Raw genomic sequence first — 25,238 nt, 5'->3', positions numbered from 1 at the left:
TAACGACATAGTTCATTAGAACAAGGATTTTCCTGGCTACAATATTCATTTGCTAAGTTGTGACAGCGGGGACGATTACAGTCGAGAAAGCAGTTGAAGGCAGTGGCACTCCTCCGAGGAGATTTACAAGGGCTGCCGACGGACCCTGCCACAGCCCTCCCGGCCTGAAATCTCCCATCAAGGGCTTGTCACTGTCGCCAGCGACAGGCCGGGCTAGCAGGAGGTCCAGCCTCACACTCAGGGCCACGTTGGCCCGGGCACGACCTCCGGCAGCTTTGTTGCTCCCCTCCAGGCGGCCTTCGGGTGGCCCAGCTGCACGCTCCCCTCGCCAGGAAGACTTGCTGCTTTTGTGAACTCTCGCCTGCCTCCCCTTCCAAAACGGGAGGGCAAAGAATCCCACATAAACCCCTGCTCATTAAGAGGGAAGAGGCCTCATGCTCATTAGCAGGCCTGGGAACCAAGCCTCTTTGAACCTTCTCCCTTTCAAGGCCATTAGCAGAGGTCTGCGCAACAGTGACAGGCATATTAGATGCAGCCCACTGCGGGCTGTGGGAGAATCGTGCAGTTCACCCAGTAGATGCAAGGTTCAAATCACACTGGGGAGGGGGGGGGCGTTTCTCAGCCTGATTCATAGGAAGGCTTCACATCCAGAGCTATGTTTAGTGATTCTGACAATCAGCCTTTTTGTATTCACACCTCCATTTATTTACAAAATTCGCAATTTCTAGAATGCCCTGACCCTCTCTGAAACAGCATCCCTCAGAAATACCATGGGGTGCTGTGGTTAAACTAATGCTCATCTTGCTATCAACTGAACGGTAACTGATCATTAAAAGTGTAAAGTATGTGCTAAGCTTGTTACAACTTAAAGGGCGGCTGGCTTCATCTTAAAGACCTCTCCAGCCATCTGCTAATGTTAACTACGTAAGAAAGGATAAATGGGCAGCTGAGATTTGAAATATTAAAGGTTTCTCATCTTTCCACAACCTACAGTGGAAACCCCAGGGCTGCTGGTGTGAGAAACTTACCAGCCCCGCTTGGTCCCGGCCAACCCTTCCTACACAAATAGCTTGGAAGAAATGGAAAGGTTTTACCTATTAATCATCATGGAAAAACAGAATTCTCTCTACATCAAATTTCTTCTCACTTCCCATCAGAAGCATGTAAAGGAAAAAGGTAGCCCCTTTGGTCTGCTTCGTTCTCAGGTGAAACAGAAACACCTACCGATGGATCTCAACAGGGGGCTGAGCGTCAACTATGCCTGGAGAGTTTTGACGATTGTATTTTTAGGCAGGTGCTAGAATTCCAACCCGGAGCGGTGCAATCAGAATTTCTAGAGGTGATGACGCTGCCGACCCCGATGGAAATGCTGACATTTTATTCAAGAGACATTTACCGAATGCCAAGCACTGAGCTGGCTCCAGGCTTCCTCCTCTTCCCCTTTCTATGATCGTGGACCAAGCCAACAAACATCCTCTCCCACCTGGATGATCGCAGTATTTTTTCTAAATGGTCTCCTGGCTTCTGCTCACTCTTGCCCCTTCCCCGCCCCGCGCCCATAGTCTATCCTCCATTCAGAAGCCTGAGCCTGTTAAAACACGACAGAGCCTGCCTCGCCTCTGCTCTACCCTCCAGGGGTTTCCCATCTCACTCAGGGAGAAATTCACCAGAATAAACCCAGCCCCAGAAAACACAGACTCAGACAGTGACCTCATTTCCTCCCACGCTACCCCTTGTTCTGCTCTGGGCACATGGTCTCCTTGTGATTCCTCAAGCACGCCACGCACGTCCTGTCTCCCCTTGGCAAGGTCGTTGGAATGACTCTCCGCTCCGATGTCACCTTCTCTGTGAACCCACATGAAAGCGATTCCCCTAAGACCACCGCGACCACCCACCCACCCATCGCGGCAACCCTTCTTCCCCCATCTCGGTTTGTTTTCTTCTATGACGTGCATCGCCGACATAGTGTATTAGTCTGTTCACTGCTCCGTCTCTCCCCATGGCCCCAGCATTAGAATATCAGCTCTACGAGAGCAGAGACTTTGCTTTGCTCTTTGAGGGATGTACAGCCAGCACCGGAACAGTGCCTCGCACACAGTAAGACTCGGACATTCGTTGGTGGAGTTAATACAAAGTACTGATGTTGGGGACGAAACCGAAAAGAATAACCCTTGCTTTCAAGAATCTCTCAAAAATATGAGAACAGAGGTCAGCAAAGTTTTTGTACCAAGGCCAAGACAGTAAATATTTCTGGCATTGCAGGACAGACACTCCCTGTTGCAATTACTCAATTTTGCCACTGGAGCACGCAAAAGCAGCCATACACACTACAGAAATGAAAGATCATGGCTGTCCAATGGAATTATATTTACAAAAAGCAGGTAGCAAGCTGGATTTGGCGTGCGGAGCTTATTGTGCTGACCCGTGTTTCAGAAGAGAGAAACATGTCCAGCCAGCCAAAAGAGAAATGGAAAGCACTCTCAAAGAAGTATGAATAAAATGCTGCGCCGGCAACAACGGCCACACCGGGAGAGTGAGACTTCGACAAGCGTGTACAAGTTTCGAGTGCTAACGGGAAATGCCATGCGATGGGATTTCACCCTGACATCAATGGACACGATGTGAGTCAAGTGCTCAGGGGCAATTTACGTAAGAATGATTTAGTAGCAGCTGCTCAGAACTGGACCTTTTTTTTCTTTTATTGCCCTAGCACTTGGCGTGGGGCTTTATGCAAGTCTCTACGCTGTAAATGTTGGTTAATTCTATTAAGTGATGACAAAATATCTAGATGCAAAGTGAGGTTCAGCCCATTTTCTGAACCTTTGGCCTCTGTGCTGCCAGAAAGGAAGGGATTTTGATTTGATATCTACAGCGGATCTCATTTCTACTACTTTTATCCAGATTTTGCCATGGTAGCGATATTCTTGTTAAACTACTCAACAATAAATTGCTACTAAGCATGCACGGTTCATTTTCTAGCTTTTCTTTAAAATCTTTTTTTGAGAAATGAAAATGCCATTCATTCTTTCACCAAATACTGAAGTCCCTCTAGGTGCTGAGTCCCGGGACAAGCAATGGTAACACCTGCCCCGCCTACTCACAGCGGATCTTCTGGTCTATCATCAGGGGAGAGAACATACAAACAAATGGTTTTCCAGCATGACAAAAGACACGCGCCAAAGACTGGGGGAGAAGAGAATGGGGAGGCTTCCTGAAGGAGGCAACACGCACGTGGGTTTTCAAGATGAACAGGGGTTTCACCAAGCACACAGAGGTGTGAGAGTAGGGGTAGATTGTGTGCCAAATGTTAGGCGGGAGGGAGGGAGGGAGGGAGGGAGGGAGGGAGGGAGGGAGGGAGGGAGGGAGACAGGGAGAGAGAGAGATTCTTAGCTTTCACTACAATGGAAGGAAATCACACGTGCATATCATTGTCAGGAAATGCTATAGCTCAACGTTTTTCTGAATGGGCTGATTGGTTCTCATTCAGAGGAGGATGTCGGTCATCATGGGAAGCCTCGCAACAAACTGGGGACAGAAACAATTCACAGCTCACACCTCTACTCGTCCACCGTTTGTGGTTCAGAACAGGACACAGAACAGTGAATGAGAGGAGAGAGTTGCGTGGGTGGCCAGATAATGCGGGATGATCTGCAGCTCTGCTATTAGCTGTGTGTCCCTGGGTGAGTGTCCACAGATGTTCCCTCCAATTCACTCCAGTCACATCCCTCAGCAGCCAAGTCTTTGGTCACAGGACGCAGCTAAGCTCTGGATGCTCGGAAGCACTGGGCCCCAGACATCTTTTCAAGAAACTTTCTTATAGATTCAAAACGTCGAAGGAAAGCACTTCTTTAAAATGGAAACTGAGGGCTTCCCTGGTGGCGCAGTGGTTGAGAGTCCGCCTGCCGATGCAGGGGACACGGGTTCGTGCCCCGGTCCGGGAAGATCCCACATGCCGCGGAGCGGCTGGGCCCGTGAGCTCATGGCCGCTGAGCCCGCGCGTCCAGAGCCTGTGCTCCGCAACGGGAGAGGCCACAGCAGTGAGAGGCCCACATGCCGGAAAAAAAAAAAATATATATATATATATATATATATATATATATATAAAATATAAAATATATTAAAATTAAAAATATATTGATGGAGAAATCAAAAGCTTTACAGACAAGCAAAAAAAAAAATGGAAACTGAGTAAATGGATATTTATTTTCCACACGTCTCCCCTTGCTCCTTTACCTCCACTCCCACCCCTCATTCTGTGTAGCACTGAGATGGGGCTCTTCTGATTTTCCTCTCTCTCCTCCAGCTAAGCAAAGCCTAGGTGTTTTCAAAAGGCCCAGCCAGCCTTCCATCCAATAGCCATCCAGGTTGATCCATGTACTACTTTCTCTGACACCTAGGCTCATGTCTTGCAGCGCCATCTCTTTTCAGAATCTCAGTTCAGCACTGACAGTACCTTGCTTCATTTACTGTATGCGCTTCAACTCAGAGCGTGCATCTCGTGGGACTCACTAGCTTCCCTCCCAAACCCCTGTGCCTCCCAGGCCTCCTGCTATCTCCTCATGGCGCTCCCATTCTCCTGATCAACACGAGTCAGAGACCCGCCTCATTTTCTACTCCTCCCTTTCTGAGGCAGGCAGAATAAGGGCCCCCCGAAGGCTGGCCACATGCTCACACCTGACACCGGTGGATGTTTTCGGTTACAAGGCAAAGGGGAGTTCAGGTTGCAGATGGATTTAAAGTTGTCAAGCAGCTGACCTTGAGACAAGGGGATTAGCCTGGACCGTCCAGGTGGGTTCAATGTAATCACGAAGGTCTTTAAATGTGGAAACGGGAGGCAAAAGAGTAGAGTCAGATGATGCCACGTGAAAGAGACTGACAAGCTACTGCTGGCTTTGAATATAGGAGGCCACAAGCCAAGGAATGTGAGAAGCCTCCAGAAGCTAGAGAAGGGAGACAAACAGATTATCCTCTAGAGCCTCCAAAAGGAACACAGCCCTGCAGATACCTTGATGACAGCCCAGTGAGACCAGTGTCAGACTGATGACCGCCAGTGTTGTTTCAAGCCATCAGGTTTGTGGTAATTTGTTACAGAATCAATAGGAAACTGTACACTCTCCGTCCCCCAAATCCAAACCATTAGCCAAGATACGTAAATGTCAAACCTTAGTAGTTCTTTGACTGGTTTCTCTGTTCTCACCGCCTCCGTGTTGATCTAGATGTCTACTGCATTCCAAGACTATTGCCAAAAACAAACGAACGAACAAAAACCAAAAAAAAAAAAACCCACACAAAAATATCTCCTAATTTGATTTATTACCTCCAACCTTTCGTCTTTCAGTTTCATCTTTGCAACATGCTTCAGGCATCATAACTTTTTCTGGTCACTTCTCTTAAAGGCTCAAAACACTGAGCAGCTCCCTGCTGCCCAAAGTATGAGTCCTGACATCTGATCTCCTTTTTCAAAGCCTTGCCCAACTTTCTCCCAAACTGCTTCTTTAACCTTACTCCCTATCACTCACCTCCTGTACCAGAGACCCAGTAAATGGGAGCATTTTCTGCTCTTAGCAACTGCCCTTGCTTTTCTTCCTAGCACAAATCATTTTCACCCTTGTGAGTTTTGTTTTGTTTTTTTTTTGGTTTCATGTTCATTTTCTTGTTTTTGTTTTCTGGTTTTTGTAAAATGACAGCCGAACCTCCTAGAAGCCCAAAGAGCCCTGGCCACTATTGTATTTGGGGATTTCATACTGAACAAAGAAGAAATGTTTTAAAAGATGGCTCTAAATACTGTGACATGTCTGACATGTTTACAATTAGCCAAGTAAAGCTTTTAGCCGAAAAACACAAAACGAAGTAACTACCCTATTCACAAAATAACTAAAACATTGATTTGAAAATAGTATTTCCTAGTACACAACAGAGTGATCAGTAATGAGACTCAGGTTTAAAGTTATACGAGTTATCTCCTTTCATCCTTCATTCAAAAGATTCAGATTAGCTCTGGGACCGATACAGGCAGGCATGAGTGAGCACAAACTCCGATCTCATATGGAGGTAACATTCATAGTCAAAACTTGAGACCAACAGAAAGACTGCGGGAGGGCTAGCGGCGGGGGCCGTAGGGGTGACAGCACCTTGGCACCCAGGTGATGGTGAAGGTGATCTGGCTGATCCAGCTGCCCGGGCAGATGCGCCCTTGCTCCCTCTGGGCTCTAGGTATCATCCTCTTGAGCTAGCACTCATTCCAGGACGAGGACTCTCCCGGAGGGAGAAGGGCTTTCTTCTGTCCAAGGTACAGGATACGGAAGGAAACAAATCGGAGGAGAAAGTTCCCAGTGGAAAAGGAAAGACATTGGGACTTCAAGAGTTCAGGTGTAGGGTTCAGGCTAGAGAAGGGAGATGGCTGAACTCAGGATGGGTGCCCTTATGGATCACTGTGATAGGCCAGGGAGATGGAAGTTAAGAGGGTTCATATCTGTGTTCATATCTCTTGGATTCGTCTTTTTTGCCCCCTCCTTTGAAGTAAAGGGCAAAACTATTCACCTGACAAGTCGATACAGAGAAAACATTTAACCCCCTGCCTAGGCTGTCACAACGCTTGCCACCATCCTGCTGGGTAGCTCATTTTACAATTGCACAACTTTACTGCTTGGAGTCTCTCCTGACTTCCGCTATGACTTAATGAAGATAACCTGCATCTTGAAGAAACATCTAGGACCCCTGTGAGGACGGCATGCATTGCCAGGTTTAATCCATGGTCAAAGTCAATGAGCAGACTTTCCAGTTCAAAACCCCAGTAGCATGGAAATTTTACCCATATAATCAAGAGGTGACCAAGGATTACGAATCTCCAGACCAAGTGCATTCTATGAATTCAATCACCCACTAGAATAAGGAGATATTCAAGTGTCAGCAAGTCATCCCTGAGTTTTTTATTCCAAATTTCTCTTAATGGAGACGCTGACGTTCTAATCGTAAGGCAAATCCATCTCTCAATGCTTTCCCACAATGTATTCTATGTCATGTCTGCATACTCCATCAACAATAATAATTTTTCTAATTTGGGGTATATGACAAAGAACATGCATTCTAGCCACGTATAATTTTACTTTCAGTCCCTCACTTTGGAAACTCCAAAAACCATCTCTATGAGGGAAATCAATGTGTCACTGGACAAAGGAATAAACTTGGATACCAACACTGGGTGGCCTGTGGTCGACCGTTAATAGCAGGTGGCTCTCAGCCACTGCCTGGGTGATTCCCAAGGACTTCGTCCGTTTTTCTCCCCCCAAATATCCCCCGGAGTATGGAAACTAAGCTTGATGTTACCAAAACATACGTTTTACGAAAACATAACTGAGACTGCAAACACCGTCAAAACGGCACGTTACACCAAGCCACATAAAAACGGTTTGGTAAAAGAGATTCCTAAAAGCGTTGTGAAAACGAGACAGCGCCAGAAATGCTATGCATAAATTTAACTCTTTAAGAATTAAAAGAATTCTTTTAAATTGCACAAACAGCATCAAGTCAATTTCCTATCCTCTCTCCTCACATGAGTAATTAAGGTTGAGGTGACTTACTGCCGTCTGGATTTTTGCTATGAGATTATCTCTATTACAGAGCCACAGGTGGAGTTGTTGTTTTTTTTTTAAGGACTGTGGAATGATGTTTTTATCTTGGAGCAGCAGAAATACAGACTGTCAGAGGACTAAATACTTGGGAATTGGGAAACATTGGAATTGAACCTCAGTTGGTGAGGCAGGGTTTGCAACAGAGACTAAACTCAGAAAGGACGTGGTCTCATCTCAGATAAATATAATCTCCAAACCCCAAACATGACCTAACAGAAACTCGGTAAAAACTGGGTGCTACACCCCAGATGAATTCACCAGAAATCGAGTATTTTAAAAAACAGAATAGGGCTTCCCTGGTAGCACAGTGGCTGAGAATCCGCCTGCCAGTACAGGGGACATGGGATCGAGCCCTGGCCAGGGAAGATCCCACATGCCGCGGAGCAACTAAGCCCATGTGCCACAATACTGAGCCTGCGCTCTAGAGCCCGCGAGCCACAACTACTGACCCAAGTGCCACAACTACTGAAGCCTGTGCGCCTGGAGCCCGTGCTCCACAACAAGAGAAGCCACGACAATGAGAAGTCCGCGCACCGCAACGAAGAGTAGTCCCCGCTCGCCGCAACTATAGAAAGCCCGTGTGCAGCAACGAAGACCCAACACAGCCAAAAACAAAAACAAACAAATAAATAAATAAATGTATTTTTAAAAAAACAACATAATACAAGCACTCAATGTCTGCACATTCAATCCTGGTTTAGTATTTAACTTTGAGTTATACAAACCACACAATAAAAATACTACCAGAGGGCTTCCCTGGTGGCACAGTGGCTGGGAGTCCGCCTGCCGATGCAGGGGACACGGGTTCGTGCCCCGGTCCGGGAAGATCCCACATGCCGCGGAGCGGCTGGGCCCGTGAGCCATGGCCGCTGAGCCTGCGCATCCGGAGCCTGTGCTCCACAACGGGAGAGGCCACAACAGTGAGAGGCCTGTGTACCGCAAAAAAAAAAAAAATAATAATACTACCAGAATGCTACTTTAGTGATTAGTATCCTGGCTGATTTGAGAAGCAGGTGGGTCAGTAAATACACAGTAAAACAGAGCCATGGGATGATGGAAAGAGGGGCAAGGGAGATTCAACTGAATTTAATGGCATTCTGAAAGACTAGAAATTGAAACCACCACATAGGCTATATCCCACCCCAAATTACGGTACAGAACAGTCGAAATGCAAAAGGACTCTTAAAGCAACAGTAGAAATAATACATGGAATAGGAACAGTTGAAGAAAGAAGTGATCCCGCAGCATTCTATAGGTAATGCCTCTGAAATGTCACTGTTGTTGACCTCCGACCGTCAGCACATTCAAATTCATTCACTTCATTATGAGAGACTAGTAAAAAATTTCTGCCAACCAAGTTGTAGGAGACCAGAGGGACTGATGGGGAAAAAAAGGGAAGAGAAAATAAGCACAGAGGCACTAGCCTCAAGTTTTAAACTGACTAATGAGTACAAGAGATATTTTTAATCGCTTGTCATTTCATCTGTATTCTAGGGAGTGCTGAAGTTCAAATGTTTTACCGGATACCTGAACTGAGAACCAGGAAAGGCTTTTAATTTCACCCAACACCCACCTGGTGGAATTCATGCAAATTGAATTAAACTGTTCACAAACCCTTTCTGTCCTTCCACATCTGTCTAGAACATGCTCATTTTTTAAATAATTGGATCTCTAGGACATTCTTTAAAATAATCACATACTCTCTTGCCCATGCAACCTGATTAATAATGAATGAACATTCCTGAAAAGAATCACTTGGAAGCCTGGCAGATGTCTTTAGGGATATGAAGCCTTTAATGATAAAAATTAAGGAGAAATGGGAGCTAGGTCACACTGTCTGGTTATTTTAATTGAAACCCAGTCTTCCAAATTTACTTAACAGAATGCTTAAATACACCTTCTGGAGTTCATTTATACCAGCAGACAAGCAAAAAGACACAAATGGCGACGGAAAAAAGCAATCCTGATTTCTGGAGGAACGACTGCCCGATTCTGCCCTGTCTTAACAGTGAAGAAACCCCTTCAACAGTCTCAGAAACGCAATTTGTTCTACTGAAAGACGGATCAACAGGTTAAAAACAGGAAATAGAACATTCGTCCTTAAGAGTTCTTTTAGCATCTCTCCAGATTCTTACAAAAAGATTGCCTTGAATACCCACCAATGGACTGCACCCTAGTTCTTTTTGAAGAAACATCGCCGTAGGCAGAGGATGGGGACCCACGAAATGACAGACAGGCCACCGAGACCAGGTGGTGGGTGGCAGGCAGTGCTGGAGCGGTCCTGTGTGTCTGTGCAAGCGTCAACGGTGAAACACAACAGGAAAGTCGATGCGACAATTCCAGGAAGGCCAGCTCCGCGTCATCCAGCCCGCCAGGGCTGCTGAGTTGAAGAATCAAAACTCCCTCTTGCTTTCTAACTGCCTTTCCCTCAGACCCTGCCGTGGCTTCCCTGGGCCCTGGCCCACTCAGTGCTCATCTGAACCAAATGAAAAGGCAGCTCGGGTCAGGTCAACACCCACTGCCTCGTCTCCCCCTGCCCGAAATCATGACTTGGCACCAGGACCTGTACCCTCACTGCTCACAGGGACCAGCAGTGGGTCAGTGTCCTACAGCTGAGCGCCGGATGCCAGCTTTCCACACTGCCAACGGGAGCCGTCCCACGCCAGCTCCCGGGGTCACCAACGGGCACTGGCTTCCCTTGCATTTTGATCCTTTCGGCCTCTTCCTGAGCACATGATCACATTATGCTCTGGACGCTGCTTTGTTTTTTTTTTTAAATAATATACTTCTCATTTTGCATCTATCTTCTGAATTAAAATATACCATCTAGGAGAAGTTTTTTTAACGCTATGTCAGGACGCATGATCTCTTGCAGAGACACAATAAAGCAGTCATTGTTTCTCTGAGAAAGAGAGATCTAAATTGCAATCTATCATCCCGAGAAACAACTGAAAATATACATATGAAATATACATGTATGTCTATACACCCACAAGCAAGCTTTACATAGATATACTACATATATGTAGGTATTACATACACATATATAGACATATATGTATATATGTACATATAATGCAAGCATAAACACACACACAAACACACAAAGCAAATCTGTGATGGGTGTCCCAAATTTCAGTCTCCAGAATGGCAAAGAAAGAGTGAATCGAGAACGGAAAGTAATCTTTTAAAAACCGATTGTCTGAAGGAAGAAAGGGAAGTAGTCTTCCTCAAAGCAAAAAAAAAACAAAAAAACAAAAAAAAACCTGCCCTGCTTATCACACTGCACAGGGCAAAAAATTGCAACTAAAGTAAATCATCAGAAAAGTGTAAAAAAACCAAAAAACCAAAACCATTTAAAAACCCACACTGCTTGCGAACCTGCACAATTCGATTTGTAAACCAGACATTTGGACTCCACCAAAAGTGTTTAAAGAACATTTTTTTTTTAACTTTAAAGAACATTCTTGATACAGGGCCAGCAGGAGGCAAGAACAGCTTCCCCGTGTCACCTGGTTCGCACGTTGTGACAGCTACTTTCATGCCACTGCAACCCCTCATGGTAAACCAAAGCACGTCTCTCATGTTTGGACATAAAAATGCAAACATACATTTTCTTGACTTGCGTCTCTACTAATCATAATTGCATTTGTCTTTTAACAATAGGAAAAGGGGTTACTCAATTTCACCTACAGATGGCTGCCCTAAGAAGTCTTCACTCTCCATGGAAGGGACACACGTACATCATCCAATAGAACAAAAGAACTGTTCATCAAGAGATTTGAAAGCACCGCTTTTGTTAAAACAACATTAAAATTGTCAAGATTTCTCCAAGACATTTTGGCGTTGTTGTGGAAAAGTTAGCCTGAAACATCAGGAAACATTTACTCTGCCCCTCAAAAACCAAAGAAAGTGATAAACAACAAACTCTATCATCTTCTAGAGAGCATAATCTCTGACCACCTCAACAGGAAATTTCCCACTGTCAGGGGGTCTCCGACATTTCGTAGCTTTTAGAGTTTACGTTAAGAAAGAAAGCATCCGGTTTTAAAGACAAATGGAACCTATTTTACACTGAATTGAAAATGACGGATGTTTCCCAGGTCTATGCGGTACGGGTGTCAGGCAAGAATCTGGTTCTGAAGGCCGTGAGAGCAGACTTGAAAGAGCAGGGAGTGGGAATGTGTCCCATCTAGTCTCCTGACAAAAATCTAAATCGAACCTTCTGGAAGAGCAGGCCCAACAGCATGGTGGTGGCAGAAATGGAGGCCACTGAGTCCTGTGAAACCAACCACAGAGGAAAAGTGCCTTCCCTGAATGCTTTTCCAAGTGTATATTCATAGTTGAGTAGGCACTTCCACATACATTAACAGAACTATTTCTATGTCTATATAAAATCCTATGTATGTCTACAGTGTTATTAGTTCTTGGAGCCACATATAAACATGCATGTGGATACATCTGTACACACCCACACACATACATGTACAAAAGCACCTTTGCAAAATTCCTTGGAACTTGCTAGTATTCCCTCTTCACAAACCTCTGGGTTATAGCATCCCTCCTGCATGAGAAAAACTTTCCTTCCTCTGTGCAAAAACAGAAACCTGTAAATAGTTTATATATGAAAAACCAAACCAAACAAACAAATGACCAGAAAGAATCTGCCACTCATATTTGAAAAGGGTGACCTGGAAACCAGCAAAACCACACAAGAGGTCTAGTCTCTGGAGGACAAGACCAGCGGAGCTGGATTTTGACAGCAAGAAAATCCCACCTGGAAAACTGCTTGCCTCTTGGGGAAATGCTTTCTTACTTCATTCCTCCAACACCCCTCTGGAAGGCAGAGAAAATGCACGTTCTCCCCTTCCCACTTCTTATCACCATACACAACTGTGCACTCAGGTAATGACAGTGTTACACAGGAACTAACTACTTATTGTAAGAAGAAGTAGTTCTTCTTGGGAAGAACTGCAAGATTGGGAAATTCTCTCAAATATGATAATAGCTCCTTTTCTCAAAGGAAATCGCTTTTCCTCTCCGTTTTTAAAGCTAGCCACACACAAAACCCTAGTGCTCACAAGACCCTGAAGCTACTTTGCCATGTTAAAAAATAAAGTAACCCTGCTTCACAACTCCTGGTTAACTTTTATGAAGAACACGTTTTAAACATTTCCCGTGATCACTCAGGCCCTACAGTCAGGGGATGCAGTCTTTTGTTTTAAGGCAACAGAAAGAGGAGGGACTCTTTTGTTCCGAGTTGTTATTGTAAAGCACCACACAAGGGATGGGGAACATGGGAACAGGGCAATGAGAAGGACAAGAGTGCTGACAAACGAAAACAGGATATTAAGAACAGTGTCGGAACTGGGTGTCCCGACAGAACAAAGGCAGGAGGCTTCTTGGGAGAAATTTGACCAAAAATACCTTGAACTGATTTCAATGCTAATGGATGAACTCGTTTTCCTGGCAGCAAGAGATCTTTCTGGGGCAGTAATAAAATCAGTTTATCATTAACACACACACACACACACACACACACACACACAGAGTATCATAAAATTAAAACTGCTTTCAAATCACACTAAATCACCCACTTTTCAACTTGTGATCCACTTCTTGAAAATTCTAGATCTATGTTCCGCCCCATCTAAAATCAAATCCTCTTTTTTGTTCGGTAGCTGAGCTAACTTAGCATGTATTCCTAAGGAAATCAAATTTTTTGATTAGCATACTCTAACTTACATTTTAAACATGACCTTTAAGTAGAGCTTTCCAGAACTCCCAGAGAAGCTAAGGAATGGGTTCTACTTTGAGAAACAATCGCTGCGACTGACTTGCTAACATTAACATAACAGCCAGGTTTTGTCAAGTCATGCTTTTATCATCTCATACTTTTCTTCTGACGCAGGTTCTGCTAAAGCTGCTAGTAGGACGATGGACTTAAGATCATCGGAGTTTATCTAGTTTATTGGACTTATCACACAATAAGAATTATTATTATTTGCAGTCTCTAAGCTAAAGGCGTTTAGAACAGTAAACAATATACCCTATCTTGCACTGCACCTAAAATTGCAAGCTTTTCCCCTCTTCTCTAAGTTCTACTATTCTCTTTTCCTTTCCCCATCCTTTCCTTCTATTGTGAGATGAGAGATGAACCGAGAGGCTTTCGTCTTTCAGATCACGCATTTCATCCGCCTTTCTCTTTGACGTGTTGTCAGAAAACTCAGGGTTAAGCCCTGAGCTCAGCTGGCCCCACCTGTCCTCGGTCTAGTTTTGGGGTGAGGCCATCGGTGCGGTGTCGTGCAAAGAAACGTGTACCTCAAAACCAGATAAGCCTGAGTTCAAACCCTGGCTCTGCCATTTCCTAGCAAAGGCGGGCAGGGGCCAGCTATGCAACATATCTTACACTCACAGATCCGCTTCCTATTTTCTACAGCTTCCTTATCTGTAAACTGTGACAATGAGAGCCATCTTGAAGGGTCCTTTGAGGATTAAGTTGTGAAGCAAAGTCTTAAAATTTCCTTGCAAAACTGTAGCTCTCACATCCTTCTTCCCCTCTTGTCCTGAATCACCTCTTCCCACTCTTCTTTCAATAAATTCATTATCTGTAACTTTTTTAATTGGAAATCTCTTCAGACCACGTTCGGAAGCAGGAAGGCTACACATCCATTTATTCATTCAATAACGTTCATTGAGTGTCTTATGTGAAGGAACAGTATAAGTAATAATTCCTATTATTACTAATTCCTATAGTAATAATTCCTATTATAATTCCTATAGTAATTAATTAATTAATACTATAATTATAATACTATAATTCCTATAGTAATTAATTAATATAATTCCTTTATAATTCCTATAGTAATAATTCCTATTATTATAATTCCTATTATTCCTAATTAATGTTAATTACTCTTTAATAATGGTCTTCACAAAGGCAACCTCATCGATTTCCTAGACTTGGATATACCTCTTTTCATTACCACTGGATCGCCTATCATGATCTTGAGGCTTCAGTTCTCTGCTCCCCAGTGAAGGTCTCCCTTTCCCATATGCATCCTTTGCCAGAATTTTTGATTTTGCAGGAACTGAGGGACCCTGGCATGGGGTGGGGCATGTGAGACCATCAAGAACAGTGAAGGGTTTCAGGCTTCTACTTGCAAGCTGATCAAACAGTTAGCCTCCTGGTTTCAGGGGTGCCGGCAGGAGACGCGGGACCGCTGCATCAGAGACAAAGAACGTTTCGAGTCAGGGCACAGCAAACAGCGTGTGTTTCCTGTTCATGTCGGTTCCCCTTGTCCCCAGGTCCCACGGAGCAAATGTCCCGGGTGCATGCTGCACACACAGGGGTTTGCATCACAGCTGAGCAACCCCAACCTTAGGAAGCCTGAATCTTTGATGATGGACCGCAAGCAAACAAGCCCAACATCTGCCCTGGAGAGAGTCATGATCTTTGTTATAACGGACAACAAACCTGCTTTCTACCCTGGAGGGAGATGCTCTGTCTCTGTCTTCCAAGGCTGTTCGCTGTACAAACATCCTTGAAAAGACAGTCTGGAACAAAGGCAGTCAGTAGCTCAGCTGACCAGGGGTACAGAAACGTGAGAGGTCCATAGAGAATCATTCCCCAAGACACAGCTCCCGTCCCCCTCCTGGAGAGCTGGCCAATACTGGTCCCTAGAGTTCAGATCACCACTGGGCTTTCTGGCATTGGTGGCAGAGGCAGCTAACCTGACATGAATGACCTCTGCACCATGGAAGACCACAGGCAAGAGGGGCTCATAAGAAAGTGTTCCAGGGAATTCCCTGGCGGTCCAGTGGTTAGGGCTCGGCGCTCTTACTGCCGAGGGCCCGGGTTCAATCCCTGGTTGGGGAACTAAGATCCTCTAAGGTCAGCTGACGATGCACGAGGAAAACTGGCAGAGAGCAGGTACGCCCCACCCAGAGGTTTTGCCCAAATACAGAGCCCTTAATAACTTCCCTATTCGTCCCAAATCAGCCTGTATCTGGTCTGGAACTTCAACTCTTCGCTACTCTTAACCTAAACTCATTTTAAGAGTTTGGAAGAATAAGCCAGTTTTGTTACTTTTATGACATTAGAAATCCTATATGTACATTACTTTGGCTTTCTTTAAGCATTAAAAAATTCTTTTAGAATTACTTTTGGAGTATAACCAGAGAGAAAGTCACCTCGCTGATTATTTCTTCATTCAACGGGTATTTCTGAGGTTCTGCTGTGTGCCGGGCACTGATGGAGGCCTCAGGAATGCACTGGTGAATATGACAGCAAAGGTCTGCCCTGAGAGAGCTTACATTTTAATGAGAGAAACAGAAAATGGGCGAGAAAAGATGATAATTTCAAAGAACCATACATAAAATGAAAGAAACGAAAAGGATGACTTGAGAGAAGGCAGAGGGGTGAGTGCAGGTCTGCTTGAGCTCGGAAGATATTTCTACTCTGACCTGTGTAGGCTTTGATGATACTTTGGCTTTTCCCCCTGCCCATAAACAAGCAAAGAACATCTTCATTTCAGGATAAAACTTTCCGGCATTTGAGCAGAAACTTGTGATTTAATTTCCCAAGTTGTTAAATATTTACTTTCAGATTTCCTTAAGGAATGATTTCTTTTTCAAGGACATTAAAATCCAACTTTGACTATTTCTAACATGAAAACACAAAGTGATGAATTATTGGAAATCAGTGACCTCTCTGTTTACTTGATCAATGCAGTTGGAGAGAGAAAAGCCACAATCACACAGTGGACCCCCAAAAATAGGAATTATGTATGGTAGTTAGAATTCCCTGAGTGTTCGGTGGCAGGAAGTTAAACCAAAGTTGAAAGGAACCATGGACATGCAGTTAAGGTTACAGGGAAGGATGTGAAGGAAATTAATTGAGGCACTTCAAGAGTCATTGCTTTTCTCTGGACTTACCTGTTTTTGTCTCTCTAGGAGAAGAAATTTCAGAAAGGAAAGGGAAAGAACTAGTGAGGAAACAGCGCAGGGGAAATGAAGAGCCAGGGCTTCATGACTAGAGGATCAAAGATGAGTTAATACTAGAAGGTCCCAATGCCTAAGAGCCCTGTTGGGGTCTTACTGACAATAACGGCATTAACGAAAGGTATCTCAACAGAAAGAAATTCACTGAATAGACAGAACTGGAATAGATGGCAGATCATAATCGTTAGATCCCATCTCTTCAAGAAGAGGCTAGAAGGCTAGAGACACCACAGAGGGAACTGTCATGCGAGAATAAAGAGTTGCTACTGCAGCTACAGCAGAGGCCAAGGCGAGGGTTTGGGGAAGTCTGAGTGGAGGCTGTCAACCACTCCACACGGAAACACACAAGAAGGTTTAGGAGAGGATGGAGTGGCGAGTTACAAAGCAAACAATTCTCAGAGTGACGTATCCCCAAGCCAAAGGCTTTCTGGCCTAAAAGCCAAGATTTAAACTGTTTCTTTGAAGTCTTGATAATTCTGCAAAAAGAAATATGTAAAACATATACATATTTGTGATCCATATGAAAACAAATCCCATAAATGCTATAAGCCTTCTTCTAATGACTTTAAAAAAAATTCTCTCAAGGCAGGCTAAACTCTGAGATTCTTCTTGCATTACCAAATTATGTTTCCTTGTTATATTTTTGAGAGGTATTATAAATGTAATTTTTAAAACAGGAAATCACAATATTACCTTGGAATTAATGTCAAGTGGTATGATCTTAGGGTCTTGTTTGTTTGTGGTATAGGATTATGTGAATCTTAAAGAAAAAAAGGTTCATTGTAAGCTAATAAGTGCGCATTTCACCTTGTACATTTCATCCTTTCATTGGATCAAATTCTGTAAGAAGCTGGCTTTTTGGATATAAGAAAAGGCGACATTCAAAGGACTCAGTACTTGAGATGCAATCTAGGGCTTAAAAATTCACTTACAAAAAAAATGTCTAGCTTTGACAACAGTGACCTTTCCAGGTAGCTAAGCTATCTTCAAGTGGAAATATATTTATTTTGATAATAAATCAAAAACAAGTTTTAATGTCTGATTTATCATCTTTACGGTAAGGATTGCTGGGTTATCCCTTGTTACATAGTTTCTTTAGCTTGTTCTTATTTAAATCAACATCCACTAGATTCAGGGCTTGGCTCCAAACAATTCTGCCCGTTGTCTACATCTGTTCTTTCCATTACAGATTCCTCCAAGTGACTCTCCCTCATAAATGGATGCAAATATTCCGTTTCACAACTCTATTCATGTTCTTCTTTAGAATACAGATTGGGAAATCGCTCACTCCTGGGGTGCTGGGCAAAAGGTGTAAGACAAGGGTAGTGTGACTTCCCAGAAGGGAGCTTTGTTGTGTCTGAGCCACGGCCAGGCAACCTCCGCCCACCATCAACGGCCAAAACATCACGGTCCAAAGAGGGGTGCTCTGCTCCCCGTGCCCGCCCCAGCCTATCAGCATCTAGAAGCAATTCTTTGCATGGGTGCTTCTTCATCAATATCCTGACTGGCGGCTCCGAGGATTAAACTCAGGTCCTTTATGCACATCAGCCCCCTGGAGTGTTGAACTCCAAAACCTCTATTTTCTCCCCCGAGTCTACCCTGTGTCTCACAAAACCCTACTTAGCCACTGTGTTACACAGCTTTTCTCATTCTGGGTTAGTAAAAGAAAACAAAACAAAACACCAGACCCTACAACAATTTGATGGAGATGGTAATGATGGAGCGTTTGGGGCGGAGTGGGCAGATTCCAAGTTCTTTCAGAGCTGAGGCTTGGGAACCCACTTCCCTTCTTTATCATTAAGACTTCGCATTCTCACCAGCGGAATCTTGTTGACAATGCCACAAACGATCAACTGGCTGAATGAAAACTGTGTGTTTTGTATGTGTATACGTATGCCCATTAAAAAAAAAAAGACCTCAAAACTAGTGAATGAAAATCAAGACCAGCGTCTTCTTAATCAAGCAGAATTTCCTGCTTAGTAACTGCATTTTAAAAAAAAAAAAAAAAAAAAAAAGACCATCTGGCCTCTCCGCTACTTGAGGGTTTTCGCTTTTCACTTCCTGGTTATCTTTAGCAGAACATTATAATTTCACTTATAAATTCTTTTTACCACGATGCCATTTCCTTCGTGCACTACTTTAAGAAACAGAGAAGGAAACATTGTTCTATCTCTAGGAAAACACTCCTCAGCTCTAAATGGCAGGTTTGAACAGGGAAAAGTATACTTGAGAGAGAAAGATGCAAGTCAAATCACAGTGAAAGCATCATCTACTCATACTTCTTTAAACATAAATGGCACTGGCAGGGAGCTCTATTGCTCTATAGATGTACAGATATGTATCAATGTAGATCCATATATAGTAATATTTAAAGTCCAAAACCAAAAAGCCACCACTGCCCTGCTCATTTGAGGCGTTCATTGACCTTAAGCACTCTTCAAGAAATAAGTCAGAAAGTGGAAGATGCAAACTATTATATATACAATGGATAAACAACAAGGTCCTACTGTACAGCACTGGGAACTATAATCAGTATTCTGTGAAAAACCATAGTGGAAAAGAATATGAAAAAGAATGTATAGATACACGTATAACAATTGCTGTACAGCAGAAATTAACAGAACATTGTAAATCAACTGTACTTCAATAAAATAAATTAAAAGAAAAAGAAAATGGAATTCACTTCTGCGTGGGAACTAAGAGTACAATAAAAGTACAGGCAAACTTCAATTAATTGAAATTCTCTGGAAATAGAAGAGTTCTGGTTAATTTAATTTTCTGGTTAACTGAACTCCAAATAGAAACCTTATTTTAAAATAAATCCCTGTTGAAGCATTCCTAAAATGCTTGAGTCCACTTTAGTTGCATAACTACCAACCATATAGTAGATCTAATTGAAAGATTCTTAGGTAATTCCAAATTTTATTGTTCCGTGAGATCATCATTATAAAAAGACCATTTTTTCCCTTTAATCATAAAGAGAGAAGATTTAAGAGACCGAGTTGAATGTATATTTGTATCCATGACAATCGATTTTCACATTAATCCAAAATATCACCTTTTTTTCCTTGGATCTCTTGGAAAAGTACAACATAGAAAACTGTGCTTAATAGATTGAATTATTTTGGCAAAATTCAGGTAAGTTGGGGTTTTTGCATGTTTTCATGCTAAAGGAAACTGACAAAAACTCCTTCTCTACCTGATGTCCGATAAGTATGAAAAATAATTTTTTTAATTAAAAAAAATCTTATTGGAATATAGTTGATTTACAATGTTGTGTTAAAGTGTACAGCAAACTGAATCAGTTATACATATACACATATCCACTCTTCTTTAAAAGAATAATTTTACGGACCTCCCTGGTGGTCCAGTGGTTAAGACTCCACACTCCCAATGCAGGGGGCCCAGGTTTGATCCCTGGTCAGGGAACTAGATCCCACATGCCACAACTAAAGATCCCGCATGCTGCAACTAAAAGATCCTGCAGGCCGCAACTAAGACCCAGAGTGGCCAAAGAGATAAATATTTTTTAAAATAATTTTAATATAGTACTTGCAATCAATTTTATTAACACAAATTAAAGACCATGTAACTTCCTTTGATGTACATATTTAACCTCACTGAGCAAGCTCTAGGATTTAGGTTTCATAATGGAACATAATGGCGGCTCAAAACTGGTCCCAAATGGCCTTCCACAGTGTGGTCACCACCAGCTCGGGCCTCACGTGGGCTCCACGGCCCAATTTCCCTCAGAACTTTACACCGTGCCACCTCAAGCTACAAATAATGACACCATATTGAAGCAAATCACTGCCCAACAGAAAGAGACCGCTACTCTTACATCAAGCTTGCTGCCCTTTGGTGAAGATTACCGTAAAAGGAATCCCTGCATTGGGTAGATTGGAAAATGCCAGCTAAGATCATTTCCAATTCCAAATACCTTCCACTGTGTGTGGGAAGATAAGACTGGGGCTCCCGTCCCTTCCCCACTTCCTCCCTCCCCCTCCCCTCTCCTTCTCTCTCCCCCACCTCACACCACGTTTTTTGGGGGGGGAAGGGAGAGGTGTTACCATGCACTCATCCTCAAAGCAGCGCTAGGCAAAATCTCAAGTATACTGACATCCTATTACTTGTCAGGAACTCTGTTAGCTACTGGGCACACAGAGGAATTTTTATTTTTTTTTGCGGTACGCGGGCCTCTCACTGTTGTGGCCTCTCCCGTTGCGGAGCACAGGCTCCGGACGCGCAGGCTCAGCGGCCATGGCTCACGGGCCCAGCCGCTCCGCGGCACGTGGGATCTTCCCGGCCCAGGGCACGAACCCGCGTCCCCTGCATCGGCAGGCGGACTCTCAACCACTGCGCCACCAGGGAAGCCCAGAAGGGTTTTTATAAAGATTTCCATAAAGGACTGAATGAAGCTGAAGGGATCAGCCATATCTCACTTATGGACCTACAAATCATCTCCTTATAGCTACTGATGGAACAATGATGCCAAAATTTAGTGGCAGAATTTTGAAAATGGTACAGTCGTTATACCCTAAAAATAGAAATTTATTGTAAGGCACAAATATACCCATTTATGTATTAATTTTACCAACTAATATATCTTTGGCACAAATATATTGATTACATACTGAGGATATGTGTATTGAGTATATATATTTTATCAATAGATCTTAATCTAAAACTCAGTGGAGACCTTGCCATGATCAATGGAGTTTTCTCCTTGCTCATTTTGCCTTCTATGTATACTGTCTTCTCTCAGTATCTTTTCACAAAGTCTCGCCTTGAAGAAGGGTAACAATGCCCCAAACATAGGCATTTTTTTTTTTCCTAAAGGCCCCTCAAGGGATACAATAGACCTAAAACCTTGGAGACTTCTGCAGAGACTTTCTAAACTGGGAGACTCAAAAGCAGTGTTAAGGGACCCGAGGGCAATTCGGCTCCAACATCTGTCACCACAGAGATTTCCAGGTTGACTGGGTTGATATGACGTCCAAGGGTCTGGGCACGTAGCCCCATCGCATTGAGAACCGCCAAACACTCTTCCAGCTCATTTTTAGAAGCAGCGTCAGGAAGTCCTGTAGACTGTTACCAACTAACTCGATGCAAAGTTGCTCTTTCATTAAATACTTAAATGGCTTCCTTAGAAAGGGGCAAAAAGGTCTTATGCTGCATTACTTAGTTAACTATTATACCCTAATAGACAGGGTCCTTGTATTGATTCTTCACTGCACAAAACAAAGAATGTCTGTAAAAGGAATTAACTTAATGGAAATAATATTTATTTGGGGGAGCTGGAGACTTCCAGACAATAATAAAGAATGCATTAATATACCTAACACCCAAATGGTTGACCGGTAATGCAATTTCTGTAAGGTTTCCTTTGAGTTTCCTCTTTTCAACCATTCCTTCATATACCCATTGCTGACATTTTTTTTTTTTAAATACCAGCAATTTGTGGAATACTTTATATAAATTGTCTCTAATCCCTACCCCATCCCTAAATAGTCGGTATCATTTCCCCCATTCTGCAGATGGTGAAACTGAGGCTCGGAAGTTTCTGATGTACAAATGTAAAGAAAATCTGGATGCTGTAAATTCGGGTAGGGCTTCAACCACTTCTGAACTTTAATAAAAGACGACTAACACTTAAGCATTGGTCGTGCGTCTTCACCAGGAGCCAGTCAGGAATTTCACAAGCTAAGGCCTCCCCAGTCTCCCTTAGAAGGACTGACATCTGGATCATATTGGCAAGTCGGTGCTTTAAACATGAGAGAAAATTAGGACAAAAACCTAACACTGAATTACTTCCACGAGTTCGCACACCAGTATCTCCCCAAGTACTTTCTTTTTTAATATATAACCAGCTTGTCATCCATCCTTCCTACACAGTGAACAATGGCTGTGACCTCCCAGTTAGCAAGTTCACAGGAGAAATATATCAGTTATAATTAATGTTTACTGGAATAAATGTAAACATTTAAAAACACACAACTGTTCTAAGCACATGTGATTTCCATTTTATTTTATGAAACACTAAAAATCCACTTGTCCATCCCATTAATTATAACCTGCTCTCAGCCCTGACCTGTACGTAATTCCCTCTGACGTAAATTGGAACAAGGTGCTCAGAATGGAAGCAGTCTATACCCCAACCGGGCTACAAAATGTCAAGTTCCCAAACCTCTCAAAAGTGGAACCTGACGTTTTTCTAAGATTAGAGGCAGTTGATGCATTTAAAAAGAGGGCTTAAAAACTCACCACAGTTAAATCCTACAGTAAGTCCTGAAATATCCAAAATAAACAGGACTAAGGGGGCTCTGGGGACACCAAAACCCCACTGAGAAGCAACATTTGGTAGATTGCTCTTCCCAGCCATTTTTCTACACATCTTATCCGCAAAAATGGGATCAGACTTCACATTTGATTTTGCAAGTTGGTACATTAAATATAAAATATTGGGTGATTTTTCATGTTCAGAGACCCTTCTGATTCCTCAACACTAATCTTAAGTACCTTTTAGTACAACTGAAGTATTACTGCCACTTGCCAAACCAAACAGACCATGTAAACTGAAGATTTAACAATATTAAAATGTGAGCGCTTTCTTTCTTCCCATTATAACATGCACTGTAAGCGAGGGAGATATTGCCCCTGGGGAAAGAAAATTCGTTCTTGGTGGCAAAAAATCTTCCTCCTGTGATGGACAAAGCACAGATATATGATATAGTTGTACTATTAAAATTTCATGGAGGGGGCAATTAGGACAAAAATGTTTTAAAAGGCTCGATGGGGGATCAGTAACGAAAAGAGGTTGGGAAACGCTGTATTACAGCATCAGACTTGTAAATAGGGGCCTTCACATTGCTGGAATTCAAAAGACGAATTTTTCCATTTTAAGTGTCTCACCGTTGAATGAATTCCAGCCCATTTCCGAGTTGGAAAAACCGAGGTTCCAAGAGGCAGATCTTTACAGAGTTGACTTTCTGTGATGTGCCTACGGTCAGCTCATGTTACATCTGCCATGTTCTGACTAAAGACTCAGTGGGGTCTGGAGTAGGAGGCACATGTTGGATGAAAAGATGCTTTGAAGACAGATGAACAGATCATCTCTGAAACGCCTAGGAGGCGGGGTGGGGGGTGGGGGGTGGAGTCTGCATTTCAACACTTATGAGCTCTTGCTCTGTGCTGCCCTCTTGTGCTGTCTGGGCCTCCAACACGTCTTTTCCCAGCAACCTTAAGACGCCCCAAATTGATGGACCATCTGTCCTCCAGTGTTGCACGGCACCCGCACCCAGAAGGAGGTCACAGAGAGAACGCCCAAAGACACAGATTTCCTTGCAGGAAGAAGCAAGTGTGTCGGGGAGGAAGGAAAAGCCATAGCGTTTCCAAGCTGAAAATCTTCATCACTTTCTGTGGGTGACAGAACGCCGAAAACAGTGGCATTCTGCCTTAATCCCCAGAACCTATGAACATGAGATATCACTGCCCTGATTGTGTTGTGTTATACAGCACACTTGACGTTAGGGGAAGATGATTCAGATGGGCCTGACCTGACCACACGGGCCCTTAAAAGCTGAAAGCTTTTTCCACTTGACGGCAGAAGAATGTAGAGATGCTACATGTGCGAAAGACTCAGTGTGCCGTTGCTGCTTTGAGAATGGATGGCCACGTGAGAAGGAACGTAGGTGGCCCCTAGGAAGAAAGAGTGGACCCCAGTTGACAGCTGTCAAGCAAATGGAGAGTTCATTTCTCCAACTGCAACAAAATGAATTTTGCCAACAACTGGAGCGAGCTCGGCAGGAGAGTCTCCCCCAGGGCCTCCAGATCAGAGCCTAGCATGGCCAACAGCTTGATTTCAGCTTCATGAGACCCTGAGCAGAGAGCACAGCGGGCCACCCGGACTTGTGACCAACAGAACCATGAGCTAACAAATGGGTGTGGTAATTTGTTACGCAGCCATTGCAAGCTAATACACCTTCCCTTCGTCCACTCTACAATCATACCAATGGGTGGCATCCTGGCAATATGTCTCCTAGGTCACAGACCCCGGTCGGTGACATCAGTTCAAATAAAGTTTCCAATCTTGGGACTCTCACTGACCGTCTCAACCCTTTGAGAATCTACAGTCAATCCTGCCTAAGGGATCAACTGTCCCTTAGGCAAGGGACAGTTGATCCCTGCCCTGATCAACTGTCCCTTAGGAAGGTTTTCATCACCTTCCACTTAATGATCAAGTATCAAGTTCTCGGTGCTCACCCGCCTTCCCACCCTCCACCACCTGGTTTACTGAGTGATTAGCATCTTCTCCAGCTCATACATCCATCCGATGTACTGCACTTGAATTGTCTTTTAACTGCTTAGAACTTCTTTCCTACACCTAGAATGTTTCATCTACTTCACTAAGTCCCCAATGACTTCATTTTCCTATAACGGGTTGCTCAAAGGATTAAGTCAGAACACTCTTCCACGCCTTCACCTTCCGTAGGAAAACCAGAAGCAGTGATTGTTAAGTCGTATGCCAAGGTACAAAGAGTAAGAAGGGGATTAGGCAACAGACGTGGCTGAACTTGAAGTTTTCTCAGTACAGTCACCCCTCAG

The 25,238-nt window shown here is 43.5% G+C and overlaps 1 protein-coding gene across 7 annotated transcripts in view; it reads right to left on the bottom strand.

Annotated features, from left to right (window-relative positions):
• Positions 1-25,238, bottom strand: part of MID1 (midline 1) — a 643,355-nt gene that overhangs the window by 128,925 nt on the left and 489,192 nt on the right. Inside the window, exons 1-2 of one of the 7 annotated variants that reach the window (XM_089904803.1) lie at positions 15,825-20,612; positions 14,605-14,854 (exon numbers count right to left, since the gene is read on the bottom strand). The exons of the other annotated variants lie outside the window; for them this stretch is intronic. The gene's annotated coding sequence lies outside the window, so the exon portion shown is untranslated. Of the gene's footprint in view, positions 1-14,604; positions 14,855-15,824; positions 20,613-25,238 lie in introns of those variants that run through there. 7 annotated transcript variants of the gene reach the window in all.

This window comes from Delphinapterus leucas, chromosome X (assembly GCF_059928025.1).
Source record: "Delphinapterus leucas isolate spDelLeu-1000000601 "Yukka" chromosome X, BTC_Dleu_Yukka2, whole genome shotgun sequence".
In the NCBI taxonomy this organism is placed as follows: domain Eukaryota; kingdom Metazoa; phylum Chordata; class Mammalia; order Artiodactyla; family Monodontidae; genus Delphinapterus; species Delphinapterus leucas.
Note: the sequence above shows the minus strand (reverse complement) of the source record. Positions and strands in the feature narration are given on the sequence as shown.